Below are 15,445 nucleotides of genomic sequence, written 5' to 3'. Positions count from 1 at the left end.
TTTTTACACTCTTCCTTTTTCTTCCTTAGGCTGACTTCTGTCGTCATTTTTCTTTCCCCCCTGTCTACCTTCTTTTCCTTTGAGTCTCTTCTCGAGTTCCTCCTTTTATGGTGACCCAGTCAAGACACATGTTTTACCTTTTTTTCGTCCTTTACCTCTCTCCCCCTTTGGCTGCACTTCCGGCACAGGGGGGATTTCTCGGGGAGACGCATAGGAGCTTGCGGGTGTGTCATTTTGACCTTGGGAAGCATGGCTCGGTCCAGCCGAGCATGGCACTTCTAGAACGTCATCTTCATCACCGCTAGAGCTTGAGAAATCATCTGGCAGGGCCCCAGTGGTGAGCAGCTTCGCCGGAGTTTTGGCATTAGTCGAGCTTCCCTGCCCCGATATTCCAGCCTGCGTTGCGTCTCCGGCGACAGTTTCCGAGGACTCCCGAACGTTCGTGCTCACCGAGACATCAGCGTCAGAGGGCCCAGTGTAACGCTTCGGTCTTCGGAGCGTTGTCCTTCCGGTCACCAACGTCCATCAGAGAACGGCAGTCAAAAGCTGGCTATATTCGGTCCGAGGTCCCCTTCAAGCAATGCAGCGTCACGACACTGGTGGTCGGGCCGCGTCCGCTTCTCCCTGACCGCTACCGCCGTCTGACGCTACGCAGGATGCGTCAGACTAAAACCGGAGGGGCCGCTGGGGGGCGCCGGTGTTCGGCCTCCAAACACTGGGGATGGGGCGTTCTAGAACCTTCCGCGTTATGCAACACTAATGCGCATTGACAACAACACCCGGCCCGCATGAAGCAGCGGCAGAGGCGCGCTATGCTGCAACCTTTGCAAAAGGCATCGATGGCTATGAGTAATTGCATTCGGACTTATCTAATAATTAGCATACAGGTTAATGCGGGCTGACGCGTTGACAATTGGCGCAGCACTGCCGCAGTACACGCACTGCCGTGGTTGCACACTTACACGCCTTACACGTTACACCAGACATTAGCAGGGGAGCTGCTGCTGAGTTGAGACCCACTGGTGCGTCTGCGGTGCCGGCCAGCGAGATGCTCGTTGTTTCTGCCGCCGCGAAGTCTTCTTCGCCAAACGCATGGCGGTTTGTGGGAAAGATCCCCGTGACTTCGAAGCTCTTCAACGCCGTCTTCACTGTTGCCGCCTGCACGTAGGCTGACCCAATCAGCTCCTCCATATCATACAGTGTGATGACTTTATCAGGGTTGTTTCAGAGCCACGTACTCTGACCTTGGAAGAAGAAGGTGCTGACGGGAAGCATGAACGTCCGGTCCAGTGGTGTGTAAGGCGGTTGTGAGGTGTGCGGAGGAATGGTGAACATCACCACACCTGCTTCCCTGCACAGTAGGATGGCTGTGATGCCCTTGGTGTGGCTGGCATGTCCATCCAGTATGAGAAGGACTGGATCCTGTTTCGAGGGCTTCGCGTGCTGTATGAAATGGTCAAGCCATTTCACGAACAGCTCTTTCTGCATCCTGCCAGACTCATGGTACCGCACCAGGCTACCTGGGGGAAGACCTTTCTCCAACTGCTGGTTGGCCCTCTTTCTTGGGAATATCGCACCTGGAGGTATGTAGCTCCCCGCAGCGTTGATACACATCACCCCGGTAACCAGCGTGCCTCGTTCCGCAGATGTCAGTTGGCCGACCTACTTGCACCCTTTCCTCGCCAGCGCCTTCCCTTGTTTTGTTGCGGCCGTGTTGAATCCCGTTTCATCCATGTTGTAGATGCGTGTGGTACCGAACTGGGCAGAATCCATCTGCGACTCAAGGTTGTGAAGAACGCGTTGACATTGACTGAGTTGAACGCCGCGGCGCGAACAACGCTTGTGGCTTCTGGTGTCCTTAGTGAGACCGTGGGGTTCCTCTTGCGGAAGCACCGTATCCACGCCTCCCCTGCCATCTTCGTCACCGTGTTGAATGGGTGAGTAATTTTGTCTCTGTTTGCGAACTCATATGCGAGCTTCTTGAGGCCAGTCAGCGTTATTCCGAACATCCGGTTTTGGAGCTCCATTATGTGCTGTACCAAATCTCACTCCTGAGCTTCCGTGAAAACAGGTTCGTGTCGACCCAGGGACCTTCTCTGTGGCCTCTGTTATTGACATTACCCGTGCCTTTATCAGCCGCCTGTCGAGACCAGAAACAGAAACTTCGGGACCAGAAAGCGGCCTGCCGCTTCTTTGGTGGACATTTTTCCCACATTGACTGCTTCGATGGCCTTTGCCATCGTATCCTGCTTCCAGGATTGCAGATCGGTTTTTCTCTTGTAATTTCAAACCATTCTTAGTCTGGCGAAGTAGTTCCTCTAAAAAAAGAACGTCAGCGTAAACGTTGAACGGATTTGGTAGGGCCATTTTCCCCTTAAGGCCCCCCCCCCATCCATCCCTCCCTGGACGCTTCAGTGTACCTATACTCCTTTTTATAAACTAGGAAACCGTTTATCTGCTATGAAAATTAAGTACAATTGTCAAAGTGAAATGACTAACTGCATGCCTATAACCAGTTGGTAATAGGGCATTTCATTTCTTGTGTTAAATTAGTGACGTCTAATATTAAGGGCGATATGATAAAACACCTATGAAATACTATACAACAGGTCCGTCCTAATGTTTAAGGAACAAGAAACAGTTGAGCTTTTTAATGATTTAAAAGCAAAACACTGAATCGTATATGTTTTAAGAGTATGTGAGGCTTTTTCCCACTTATTGGAGTTAGCAGCGTTTCTGGGCATAACATGATAAATAAACATCAAAACTTACTACAAGTTTGCTGGATCTTGCCCATAAACAGAGAAAAGAAAACTTACATTTATTTTTTACGCCACTTCTGTCAGACAGATACCTATGTGTCAGTTCCTGCGCCAGTGCCTGTGCCTGCAAAGACGCCCTTAAAATGCACGGAAAAGTACGAAATGTACTGTGAGTTTTATGCGACAGTGACCAAAAATGTTTTAACCTTTTCCATAGCCTAAGTTAAGATGTTTTTAAGATGTTTTTTCATAGCGGGTTGGTCGAAAGTCGTTGCTTGTTTGCTGACTAACAAGTAAGTTATAGGGGCTATCAGATGGGCAAATGCGTGATACTAAATCAAGTCATCACAGCTAGGTACATACAATTCTTATTTTAACAAATAAGCTTTGTTAAACAACATAATTACAATATATGAGGCCTAAAAGGAACGATTAATATAGGCCCATCACACGCGCATCTTAAATAGATTATAAACGACAAATCGCAAGGCCGCACATTCCAAGTTTGACGCAGTAGTTCGACCCACTATTTAATCATACAACTGAAACAGGATTGATTCACTTGTTTCGGGCTCTACTCATGTGCCTGCTACTACCATTGAAACATTGTGTTCATGGCTTATTTAAGCTTAAGCTTCCTTGCAATAATCGTATTTCAGGTGGGGCAAAACGGATCTTTTGTGTCCTACGCTCCCCCGAGTGCCCATTTTGTGCCAACCATTCTGCCCCATGGACGCCAACAGCACAACATGATTCGACACGCAACGAAAACTGACCCGAAAAATTCACAATTACTCAGAAAGGATCTGCATGTATACACCATCAAAGCGCGGCAGCTTTGAATTCACGTAGAATAAATTTAAATACGTAGAAATAATGGAATATACTCGTAGAATAAACAACGTTCAAATCACCACGAAAATAATAGCAAAAAATGGAAAGCGAAAACTCACGCCTCCTACAACGACGGCCGCCGACAGAAAGGCCCGGTGCACGTTATTTCCGTCCCCTGTCAGAGAAGCTTTAATTTAAACGATTGATTTCCGATGGCGCCATCTCTAACAGCCGAAATCGGGGTGCCCGTTTTACCAGGGTGCCTCATTTGCCCTGTTTTCCCCTACTTGAGTATTTTCTTTTTTCTTGCATGATACATGCCTTTAATTACACGATTAATGTGCCTTGTTGACTCTAATATCGTTTTGTGCTGTTGTCTGAGTGTTTTTGGCATTATTCAATGATGCTTAAACATTTACAGGCTGCAACAAGTTGCGGTATTTTGCCACGATACGATTCGATGTTTTATCGGAAAGCGAAAGCCAACCGGCCAAATACTGGCACCCAGAAACATGGACAAATTGTTAGCCGGCATCATTTGAAAGAACCCTTGAAATATGACAACCCCCAACCCGACGGGAATATTTGATGAAACAGTTTTGGAAGCTTGACGATCGACACCACCCGACTAAACCGATGGCGGCGGTCGTCAGACAGTGACCACTAAGACAGCATTAACCGTGTCGGACATGCCAAAACGCGAGAGCTGCGTTGCTGTGTGCAGCCTGCCTTACGGCCACCGGCCGGGGGTTTCCCTGGCGTCCTTTAAAAGTCGCGCACATCAGCTTACGCTCTTCACTCCCAAAGCAGTACACGTCCAAAGACGTCTGAAGCCAGATAACGTCGAACCTTGGTCCATTACCGAAACATAGTTTCGACGATCGACCCAAACAAAATGATAATGATGCGCGACAACATTTTACGCTGAGGTGGGGCAAAAGAAACGTATAAGGGCAACTTTGCACTTTCCTACTTAATTGAGTGTGAATCAAATCCATGACGTTGAGAGGAAGGTGGGTTAAATGGGCAAGAGACCTATTCTAAGTATACTTAAAGGCAGGGCTTTCCCGCTCAGCTCCCTAACTTATTTTGTGAAACTACATCGTTGCGGTCGGTGGTTAACGACCGTGACACGTAACGGACTCGCCATCAGATTACTCAAACGTCGTGTCTAGGATTCAGGGCTCATTTTCCAAGCAGGGACAAGTTGGGGCTCACGTTTTACATCGGTCGGGACCCCTCAGACAATGAAAGGCCCCTGTATCGACCTGAGGACCACAGTGCACAACAGGGACACAGTATGGCAACGAGCCCAAAATTGGCCTGGGGCAGCGTTCGAGCGGGCCAGCAGAAAGGCCTTCGATCAAGTACCTGATTGAAAGGTACAAAAAGGTCGCTGTGCGTCATATTAAGAACCCGGGTCCGCCGGACCGGGCCTTGAAATGTTAGTCAGTCTGATGCATCGTTTGGGGACACCCCAGGACGATGAGGGCCTCTGTTTGGTCAGAGACCACCAGCAGCGAGCAGTGGGCTCCGCGTCAGTCTGAGCGCTGGTAGCCCATTTCCCAAGCAGGGACAAGGCTGGGACCCATGTTTTACATCGGTCGGGACCCCTCAGACAATGGGCCCTTGCGTCAGTCGGGGGCCCACAGTGCCTAACAGAGGATTATGTGCTGGTAAGGTGCTCCGAGTCGGTCAGGATAATATTTGCTGAACGGGGGCAGAGACTGGACACAGAATGCTGGAGTGCCTCTTGCGTTGGTCGGGGGTCTCTGGCAATGAACGCGGGTATAATTATTTACGATGGGAATCCACAATGAGACAAAAGAAGGTCAGGTACATGTTTCAATCAGCCAGGGGTTTCATTTCAGCTCACCACCCCATTTCAGCCGGAGGCCCGTTTTGCTGAACTGGAGTATCTGTACCAATTATTGCACATCTGCGTCGATAAGGGATATGTCTTCCGTCAATGAAATCCCTGCGTCGATCCAGGCCCAAATTTCCGGGTCAGAGAGCCTCCGGTGTCAGTCAGGCCACCGACGTACATGCAGTTTCGCCAGAAAGCCTCATACAGCCCCATACATACGGCCCCTGTTTCACCAGAAAGGCAGTCGGTAGGCACCCCGGGCTGGGACGGGGGCTTCAGCTTTTGTATATATATTCATATATATATATATATATATATATATTATATAGCTTTTATATATATTTTATATAATACTTCAGCCTCTAACCGAAAACATAATGTGCCCCTGGTATTCTTCCCAGTGGGCCCCTCGCTCGGAAAAAAGGTAAGGGGTTTCCTTAATGTTAACTAAGTCGGATCAAATGAGGTAAAAAATAAGAAAAACCCACACAAACGAGGGCGTTCATTCAGGGATGCCACTCGTATGCTTTCGGAGTGCCTGAGGACCCCCCCCCCCCCATAATACTGATTTGAAGGAAACGTTCCGCATCTGAAGATATTGAAACAAGCATCAGATGTGATGAAATCAGGGAAGTGCTGGTACCTTTTTAAGTTAAAAAGATTACTCTAAATCATAAAATTTCTCGATTTAGTAAAATGATTCTCCATATGTCATTGTTTTATTATGTAATAAAGCGTTTGTGTGACGTCGAGGTGCTGTCAAACTAGCCGTGCGAGATTGCCACCCAGCACACAGATATAGCACTTCAACTCACCGGGCGATGACGGTGGTGGTGCTGGAAGTGTTCGCCGAGTAAACTATCGTCATGTGCTCATGTTTTTGGCCGTTTCTCATGGAGATTTTGCACATTTTTCCATCAGCTTAAAAAGTTCTCTGGTACATTGGACGGTAGTATCAATCTTATTCCTCGGAAAAACAGGATAATAGAGATATATGAAGGTTGATATTTCGGCAACGTGCCTTTATCGAAACAATTGCTGAAGCTTTGACTTCAGTCTGTAGTTGTACGCTGTCTGTTGATACAAGGGTGTGTAGTTGATATGTAGTTCTAAGCACGTTGATACGAAACTCATGCAATCTGCCAGCCTTCCATATGTGATTGTTGTTGCTACGCACATGAGCTTACAAAAATATTAAGTGAACGTAGTTTATGCAACTATATATATTATATATGTAGTATATGTACACATATATCAATATATATGCATAATGGAGCATATATATATATATATATTATATATATATAATATATATATATACACTTGTCATGAATAGCCGGAAACCAGAACATCAGTGGACACACTCGAGAAGTTTTTCATACCTGTTCTCTTATAGCGACTTCCAAAACTCTGTCCCCCCAACCATTTTGAAATATCGACACCCATGTGCTCTACACATGCTCACTCTGCAAACGTTAGCGAGCACAGACCAATATTAAGTTTTTTTTTAGTTTCACCCATACTCATCTGAATGTAATATGTTCTAGTCCGTCGAAATTTGCTTTCATTTTCGAAATTGTGTCACAAATTGTCTCGCAAAAGTCTCAGTTCTTGTCACCTACCATATCCGGTAGATCAGGAACTTTTCACCCCCTGCAGAAGCACTCGCCGATATTGCAGCTCTAATTCGTTTAAGTCCTGCCTGGAGGGCAGCCACGGCGTGGTGCGGGGCCGGGAGACCGCAGCCACAGTGAAATGCGGACCGGACTCCGATCTCATGCGGGGCCAGATGCCGATCTCATGCAGAGCCGGAGAAACTCTACCGGGCAGTCCGGACACTCAGCTGCCGGCTGTGCGATGACAGTGGCTTGCAGCCACCGCGGCTAAAAATCGCCGCACCTCCGTAGCTGACCTCTCCCGGCAAGTCCTTACGGTACAGCGCATAGCCGGGGACTGTGACCAGCCTGAACGCAGCGGCGGATCGAAGCCACGTCTCAGTGATCACGCACAAGTCGTAATGCAGCCGGTTTGGGTGGTCATGCTGTAGTAGAACTATCTTCGGCAGCAGGGACTGGATGTTGATCAGTCCCACTAGCAGGGTGAGAGGCAGGCACCAGAGAAGAGCGCCGCCATGCCTGATCGCCCCTGCAGCCCCGGCGCCTGGTGCCGGCACCGCGCCTGCTGTGCCGGGCAGCGCGAACGGCCGCAGGCCGGTCGCGGTCAAGGCCACCGTGGCAGGGGCGTGGGGCGAGGTCACCTTGGGATAGGCCAGCGTGCTGATGGGCTGATGGGCTGGGTGGTCGCTACAGGACAGCGCCGGTGACCATGGTGTTGGTCTGAGTCGAGGCGATGACTGTGATGCTAGTCTCGCAGCTGTTGCGAGCAGGTAGGCCAACACCAGCAGCACCAGATGGCTGGCAAGGTAGGAACGCATCTTTGTTGTGGCAGAAGTAGACCGTTTTGTCGTGCAAAAGGCGCGTGGGAATCTGACTGTCCACAGGCGTCCCAGTGGTGCAATTGGTGCGAGCTGTGGCACATTTTGGCTGAGACTATGGTGACTACTGGCTGATACCAAATATATTTAACCGCTGATATTAAGCAAATTCCGTCACAAGCATATTTTGTTGGTGGCGGAGCGCCGCGGCGGCCCCCCCCCCCCCCAACCCTTCCCCCAGGCGGTGCCGTCTTTGGCCCCCCTGCCCACTTTTGGATACGCTAACAGCAGTACTCGTTTACGGGGGGCATCACGTCCATAAGCAGCACGTCGAGTAGAGTCTGCGCCAACTGCCACCGCACTGTGTTGCCCAGTGGGTCGGGTCCAGGCACTCATGACGTAACGGACCTTTAAATGTGTGCCGCCGGTGGCAGCTGAAGCGGCAGACAGACCGAATGGTAGAAGTGCGTCGCCTCGGTCACGCTCGACGACCAGACTACGAGCTGCGGCACGCGCGCGCCGCCGTCTCGTACAGCGCCGCCGCCGTCAGCGCCATCATGTGCGGTGACGACCTGACTTGTGGCCGCGTAGGGCCTTCCGTCATATACAGCTCGTTCCAGCTTCCAGAGCACAGGCGTGGCTGCGGCGAGCCGCGCCAGCCGCGGCTGTAGCGCCGCCAGCTCGGCGGCGAAGCGCGCCAACCCAGGCGGTGGGCTGGCCGCTGTCCAGGCCGCGTATTCGCACCGCGTACCAGGCGCCGCCTTCCAGGACCACACAGGTCGGCGGCAGCGGCCGGCCCAGCACTCGTCCACAGCTCGTCCAGGCCGGTGCGCGTACGTCTCGTCCAACCATGGTCTCCACCAGAACCCGTTACGAAGGTAAGCGCCCGTGTTGATGAGACTGCAGCGCGCTTTGGCGATCAGGTCGTCGCCACCGTCTTTTGGCCTTCAGCGCGGCAAGCACGAACACTTCCACGCAGTCCTCTCACTCAGTCGCGGGCATGCGCAGGGGAACGTCTTATTCGAGGGGGTGCGCCACTCGGTGGGGTACGTGCCGTTCAGGTCGAAGTCACGTCGGAAGTCGGTGAGCCGCAATGCGCTCCTTCATGTTCATGTGCAAGATACGCACGCGGCTGTTCGCCGACGAGGACCACCCTGGCGTCCCGGTCCGCGGCGCTGAGCCAGGCGCTGCAACGCACGTCGAGCACTGTACGGCGTCCACTGGCCCGCTTCCTGCAGAGGTCTGCCCACGAGTGGCGCATCCTCAGGCTGCTCCCACGAGTGGCGCATCTGGCCCCGTACGCACGACACGCTGGCACTGTTTCCCACCGCCGCCGGCCTCCGCCCAGCTCCGCTGGTGGCAGCGTCGTCGGGCGCTGTGTCACGAGCAGCAGCAGGAAGATCACGACCACCACGACGCACACCTCCAGCGGTGCTGGGCAGGACCCGACCCATGACCACCGGGGCGTCCCAGCTGCGCAGAACCGACTGCAGGGTGCGCGTCGCGCCAAGAAGAGAGCGTGCGAGCGGCCATCCTCACCTGGCGGCGCGATCGGGAAGCTTTTGAGCAGTTACCCGACAAGCGTCGCATTCATAAAAGCGGCCACGATATGCTGCATGCCCATTGCAGTGGTTTCGTCAGCTGTAGAACTTAGTGAGCCGGCGGGTAATTTGGAATAAGATAGCATGTTATCAAGCTTTTCAAGATGTCTTCCAATTGTTAAAAAGCCAGTCTCCGTCGGCCGGTATAGGATAAGCCGCCTATCACACCGCCCTCTATTCAGTGCCGACCATCCGGCGGTATAAATCTCAGCTTTTTTGCATTCAAACACTATTATGTTTTGTGGATCAACTTCGGCGAGAATTATCGACTAGTGTTAAGCCTATCTCGTGAAAACGGATATATGTGATAAGATAACCTGATGTAACGGATACAGTTCATAAGATAGCCCGAAGTTCATAAGATAGCCCGACACAAAGTGACAATATACAGCGTTTCAGCAAACATGGAAAACAAGGTTGGAAAAAACAAACAGCTTCATGCGTTGAATCTGGCGCGCGCATTCCACTTTCCACACCCAGTTTAGCCCCAGGCATCACGGGCGATCGCAAATTTTATAAAACATGCTTCATTTAACCTTAAGATTGATGAAAGGAAGGGATTAGCATCTATAGCCCCGCACACTGCTGCTTGGAATCTGGTGGTGAAGCCAGAAGAAAAAAGACCGAATATCTTTATTACGTATTGCCCGAACTACTTATCCGTTGAGAGGACGACCCCAAAGTTTTAACGGTCAACTTAACGGCGCAATTCAATCTTTCACGATGTTATCATTTTTTGAAAAACTCTGGGAAGCATCATTTCACGACGGTCGCTCTCGAGCGCCCGTCGCCGCCACCGGTGTTTTCTGCGGCGGCCAATGTCGTACAGTTTTACAGAATTACGTAAGCTGCTCAAGGTATTATCGAGGTACACTATTCGCATAGATAAGACAGTAGAAACCTGGAGAAAAACCAGGAGAATGGAAATATAGTTGGGGGTGATATTTCGGCAACATGACTTCATCGAAACAAAAACAGGATATTCCTGTTTTCCTGGTGGAATTTCCACACATTTGTGTTGCTTTTTCTCCGAGGCATAAAGCTATTGCTACTGTTTTATCTAGTTTTACAGAAAGTGAGACACGGCTAGAGCTGTTCTTTCTTCGAAGAATACGAGCACACAGTCCCAACCCCTTTAACGTGAGAAGCTTTGGTAGTTAATTTTGCGAATAGATGGCTGATCTCGGGTGAACATTAGCTGCATTTTTATTTCTGGTCTTATTTTGACCCGCTTGAAAACGCCAATGAGACCCCTTACTTTTTCTGGGAAAGTCAATGCTAGGGGACGCGTTATCTCACAAGAAAGGCTTTAAGAAGATGCTTGGGGTAGGTGAAAAGTATCTGACAAGAAGGAGCCTAGGGAGTCGCAGTACACTTGGGGGCACATCATCGTTCTCAGCCGAGGACTGAAACACCATTCTGTTACAGCGTGGGGTGCCTACCGGCTGCCATTCTGGGGACCCAGAGGCGGAATCTCTCGGTCGAATCGGAGACCGTTGAGAGAGGCACCATACACTGGCCCCCACCTTGACGCGGGCGGCCTTCTGAACCGACTAGTTGGCCCCAGTCGTCGCAAAATCCTTATTGACCCAAACCAAATCCTTAATGCTGCACGTGATCCAATGATTGGCGCAGAGGCTCCAGTTCGGCTTAACTACTCCTCGGCTGGAATGGGTGGGGACCGCCAGTTCGATATTTCTTTGGGCCGAAATACGGACTTTGGCCGACTTGGGGCGATTTGCCGATGGAGGGCCCTCCACGGCACTGTGGGCCCCTGGCGGACACCGGAGCCCCTCATTCTGTTCACGCTCCCCGATCACTACAAATTACGGGCCCTGGCCTCGCTCCACCTTGCGAAGCGTGTCACCACGGTTGGCGACACCGACACAAGCGACACGGCAAGCGACACCGGGCCAACTGTTGGTGCCGGTGTACTCTGGCCGAACTAGAGCCCCGCACCACCCATGCGGATTTCAGTCGGCTTAAAGGGCCATCTTACTGACATTGTAAGTTACAGTCCTACGGACCGGTACCTGATCTTGATCTTGATATGATCTTCAACCAGCCATTTGGACCTTTCGGGCCTTTCAGCCTTCCAATCGGGCCTTTTGAATGTCAGTTTCGAATGTTTTCTCGGGTCCCTCTTTGAGCCCCTCGAACACCGTCCTGGCCGACCCGGGGTCCCTTGCTAACAAAGGGCCCCCGGTCAGGCTCTGTGGGTCCCTGGTCAAACCGGTGTCACCCCCTCCCCTTCCTCCTCCATTGACCAACCAACGTAAATCGCGGGACAAGGCCTTGATATTTTTTTAGAATTGGGTCCTCAGGTCCAGACCGACGCAGAGCCAGCCCACTGTTCAGCACTGGTGCTACCTGGCCGACATAGCGGCCTCATCGACTCAGGGGGCCTCCGATCGTTGCAAAGAGCCTCAGACAGGCATTCGAGGGTCCGACGCTGCGAGCCGGGCCTTTTAATGCAATATTCGGCAAGTCATTGGGGCCTGCTGGCCCTCGAATCAGGTCCTTACTTTCCTGGGCACTGGGGACTTGACGGGAATAGGAACGTGCCCCCTGTGCCCCCTCGCTACCTGCACTACTGCCCCGGCAAGAACGTAGGGGTCTCCGAATAAAGAAGAAAATGAAGTGCAACGCGGAGGGTTCCTTATCAGTCGGATCAACCCGGTAAGTAGACATATAGGGCCCAAACTGCAGCATAGGGCATCTGGACAGCGCAATGGACGTTAAAAGGTTCCCAGTCATCACCCTGTCAATCGACGAACGATTATTTTTGTCTGTTCATGAACACATTACTTTTGCTTGCGACTGTTCGTGGACGACTAGGGGTCCAAAAACGTCCAATTTTGCTGCGTTTTGTGCCACAGAAACTGCGTTCGGCCGATCATAACGCCTTTTCGAAGCCTTTGGGGCACTTCAAGGTCGTATTGAGCCCCGTCGGAGCACAAATGGGGCGGACATTTAGGGCCCCGAGGACGCCAATGTGGCTACCATGTGTACCAAGGTCACTCATACCTCATCAGTCCAGCGACTCCAAGACCGACGAAATGTGATTCCTGCCAAGCGCTCACGAGGTGACGCAGGCCGCCAAAGTCACCGTTTGCTGAGATCGCAGGCAATGACCATGCGGTCCAGACAAGTAGACAGTACAAGCGCAAGTACAGTACATGCGGCAGTAAAGATGAGGGAAAACATGCGCTTCTATAATGGGTTTACGACTGTGAAATCTGATATCAAATGGACATAAGTTATGGAAATGGACGCACTTATGGCTTTGCGCCCATGGAAATTAACAGCTGGTGGGAAGCCCGCTCAACGAACCAGGGCAGTTTTGGACCCGAAAACACGTCAGGCTGACCGACCCCTGATCCGCAGGAACCGCACTCGTACCGGTCCGTCCCGGGGTCAACGCCCGGTCAACGGCCGGCGTCTCCGGGGGCGGGGTACCGCCAAGGCCGGTGGCCGCGGGGCGCGGGCGCCGAGCGAGCGCCCAGCGCCTGGCTCAAGCCTGCAGGGCATGAGGACCAGCTGACGCACACTGTGCTTATTCGGCTTCAAACGCGGCCGAAGCCTCCATTCCTGACACGCTGGGAGACCGTCTGCTTTTGATTTTTTCTATCGCCGAAGTAATCAGACAACGCGAAATCACCCCCCCCCCCCCGGAACTACCTTAGCCCCCTTGTATTTGTTTGACATGAGTGTGAGGCTGGAACTTGTGGTCACCCGACGCCTCTGTTCTGCCATAAATCGACAGAATGCTTGTCGCATATTCTTGGGCAATGAATATAAAAAGACCAAAATAGTTTGGTGTCAAAAGGAACGCTAGGTTGTGCTTTATCGATAATGACACTGAAATTGTTCCGAATGGTATCTGGAGTGGAAATAATACATGGTCTTGAAACACTTGCGCGCGTTATAAATATTATCAGAACTTGGTAATTATGAAGACCAACAACAAAGCCTGTATCAGTGCACACTTTTGACTGTGTTCGAAACACTCTCCAAGGTGTCAGTAACGGTTTCCAACAATCGTTATGGCAGCAGGACAGGTACGGAAAAATATAAAGGTTCAGTAAGCCCGCGTCCCGCCGGCCGGCCGGCCCGGCGCGGGCGCGGCGGCGGCAGGCCGGCAGCGGAGCCCTGTTTGCCTGGGCTGGCTGGCGGAGGGGGCTGACATTGACACCTTCTGGGAGGGAAGATGCGGTGGTCGCACCAAGCTTAAAAAGGGACGAGGGGCATCAGGCTTAGTGCTTGGTCAAGCATCATCAAATGGAGGTATTCCGAGGGACTGTGAGAGATGTTCAGCTCGCTTGCTACACTTGAGCGTGGACAACGGTAATTTTCTGACTGTCAAGTGCGCAACATGGAAGTGCGACTTAGCAAGGTAGCCGTCTTTGACACAATAGTGAAAGATGGTCTTCTGCCAAAGCGAGAGAAAACAGCAAGCTGCGTTTAGTTGAGCTGGGAAGAAACTTAGCATAGGTAGGATGTGAAGTCGAGCTAAGGTGAAGGTGAGGAACAGCTACATCACGCCTCACCTAATTTTGTTTGAGACACGCAAGCAAATGGAACAAATATGGGCGCCGTAAGAGCAAGGTGCTGGCTAAAAGCGTGTCGTTTTACGGTTGACATCGTGGCACTGATTCACGGGATCAGTATCACACCGGCTCAGCTGATGACGGACGGCGGTCACGGAGGTCACGCGGACGCCCAGCATTGCCCTATGTCGAGCTGAACGAAAAAGCCAAGTAACGGGTCTCTAAACTACTAGCGAGGGACCGCTATGCTCAAAACCTCGTAAATGCAGCTAAACAGATGGTGCGTGCCGAAGGAACAGCCGATCTGCCCCACGTGCTGAAAGAAACCAAGGCATCGCCCGTCGGCCCAAAGAAGATGCGACATGCGCTGAGTGAATCCGCCCACCGTCCACCAGTTACACGTGCGTCACTGACCAGAGGTTTGCTGCTGCGTGTGTGGCCAGTGACTTGAAGTGAATGATTTCAAACTGGCATGGAACACAGCACATGACGTATGAAGACAAGATATCTTCCCCGCATACCACAAAGTGCAATCGGCGAAACATGACTGTTAGCTGCTGACCGCAACAATGACTTTCGGCGGCACCAGTGCTCAAGCGACTCGGCAAGCACTGCTCAACCACACCATTCGCCGGCTGGTGGAAGCACATGACATCCTGGTGACGTTGGATCGAGCGATTGACCAGCCGGGACCCAGCACACAGACCATCCGTGGTGTTCTCGAAGTCAAGTGGTGATCCGATGAAGCCACATCCCAATCAGTGTACAAGCAGGCAGTCAGTGGGGAGGATGCAGGAATGATGGGGGAAAGCCTGTTTTGCACAACAGTTGTACCTTTGAGACTCTCTACCGACAACTCATTGCTTTGGCAGAAAAGTGTGCCCTTATTAAGAAGGTTGTTCAGACCTCTGTGCATTAAACACATCCACGAGGCTGCAGATAGAACTATCAGGAGAAGAGAGCAGGGAGATCGAAGCTGAGATCGGCCGGTTAAATTCGGCGATCTTGACTACTCCAGGTGGCATTCGTGTTGAAATTCATCAGGAGGTTTACCTCACGATGGTGGACGGAAAAGTCTATTGCTTTGACAGACACCAAGAGCAGTGTGTCCTGCACTGTGTGCGGAGCAGCACCGAGGCAAAGCAATAACCTGAATGCGTTATCACCTCCCCGCATGCAAGACTTACCGGTTTGGTCTCTCGACAAAGCATACTTGGATTTTTTGTTGCATGCGCAGTCACGTAACATACCAGCTGTCAGTTAAGACTTGGGGGACATCAATTCACAGAGCGACCGTAAATGAACGAACGAAAATATGCAGCGACGTTTTTGAGAGATGTGCTTGGCAGGTGATCAGCCGTGAGCAGGGGAAGTGGCATATCAAACGATGGCATCAC

At 51.5% G+C, this 15,445-nt stretch overlaps 1 pseudogene; it reads left to right on the top strand.

Moving 5' to 3' along the window:
* The first annotated feature begins 8,990 nt into the window (after positions 1 to 8,990).
* The window catches only part of LOC119101825 (myosin-VIIa-like), a 45,442-nt pseudogene continuing 38,987 nt past the window's right edge, over positions 8,991 to 15,445 (top strand).

Source organism: Pollicipes pollicipes, unplaced genomic scaffold, assembly GCF_011947565.3.
Source record: "Pollicipes pollicipes isolate AB1234 unplaced genomic scaffold, Ppol_2.1 Scaffold_2555;HRSCAF=2994_pilon_pilon_pilon, whole genome shotgun sequence".
NCBI lineage: Eukaryota > Metazoa > Arthropoda > Thecostraca > Pollicipedomorpha > Pollicipedidae > Pollicipes > Pollicipes pollicipes.
This window is presented reverse-complemented; position numbering and strand designations above follow the sequence as displayed.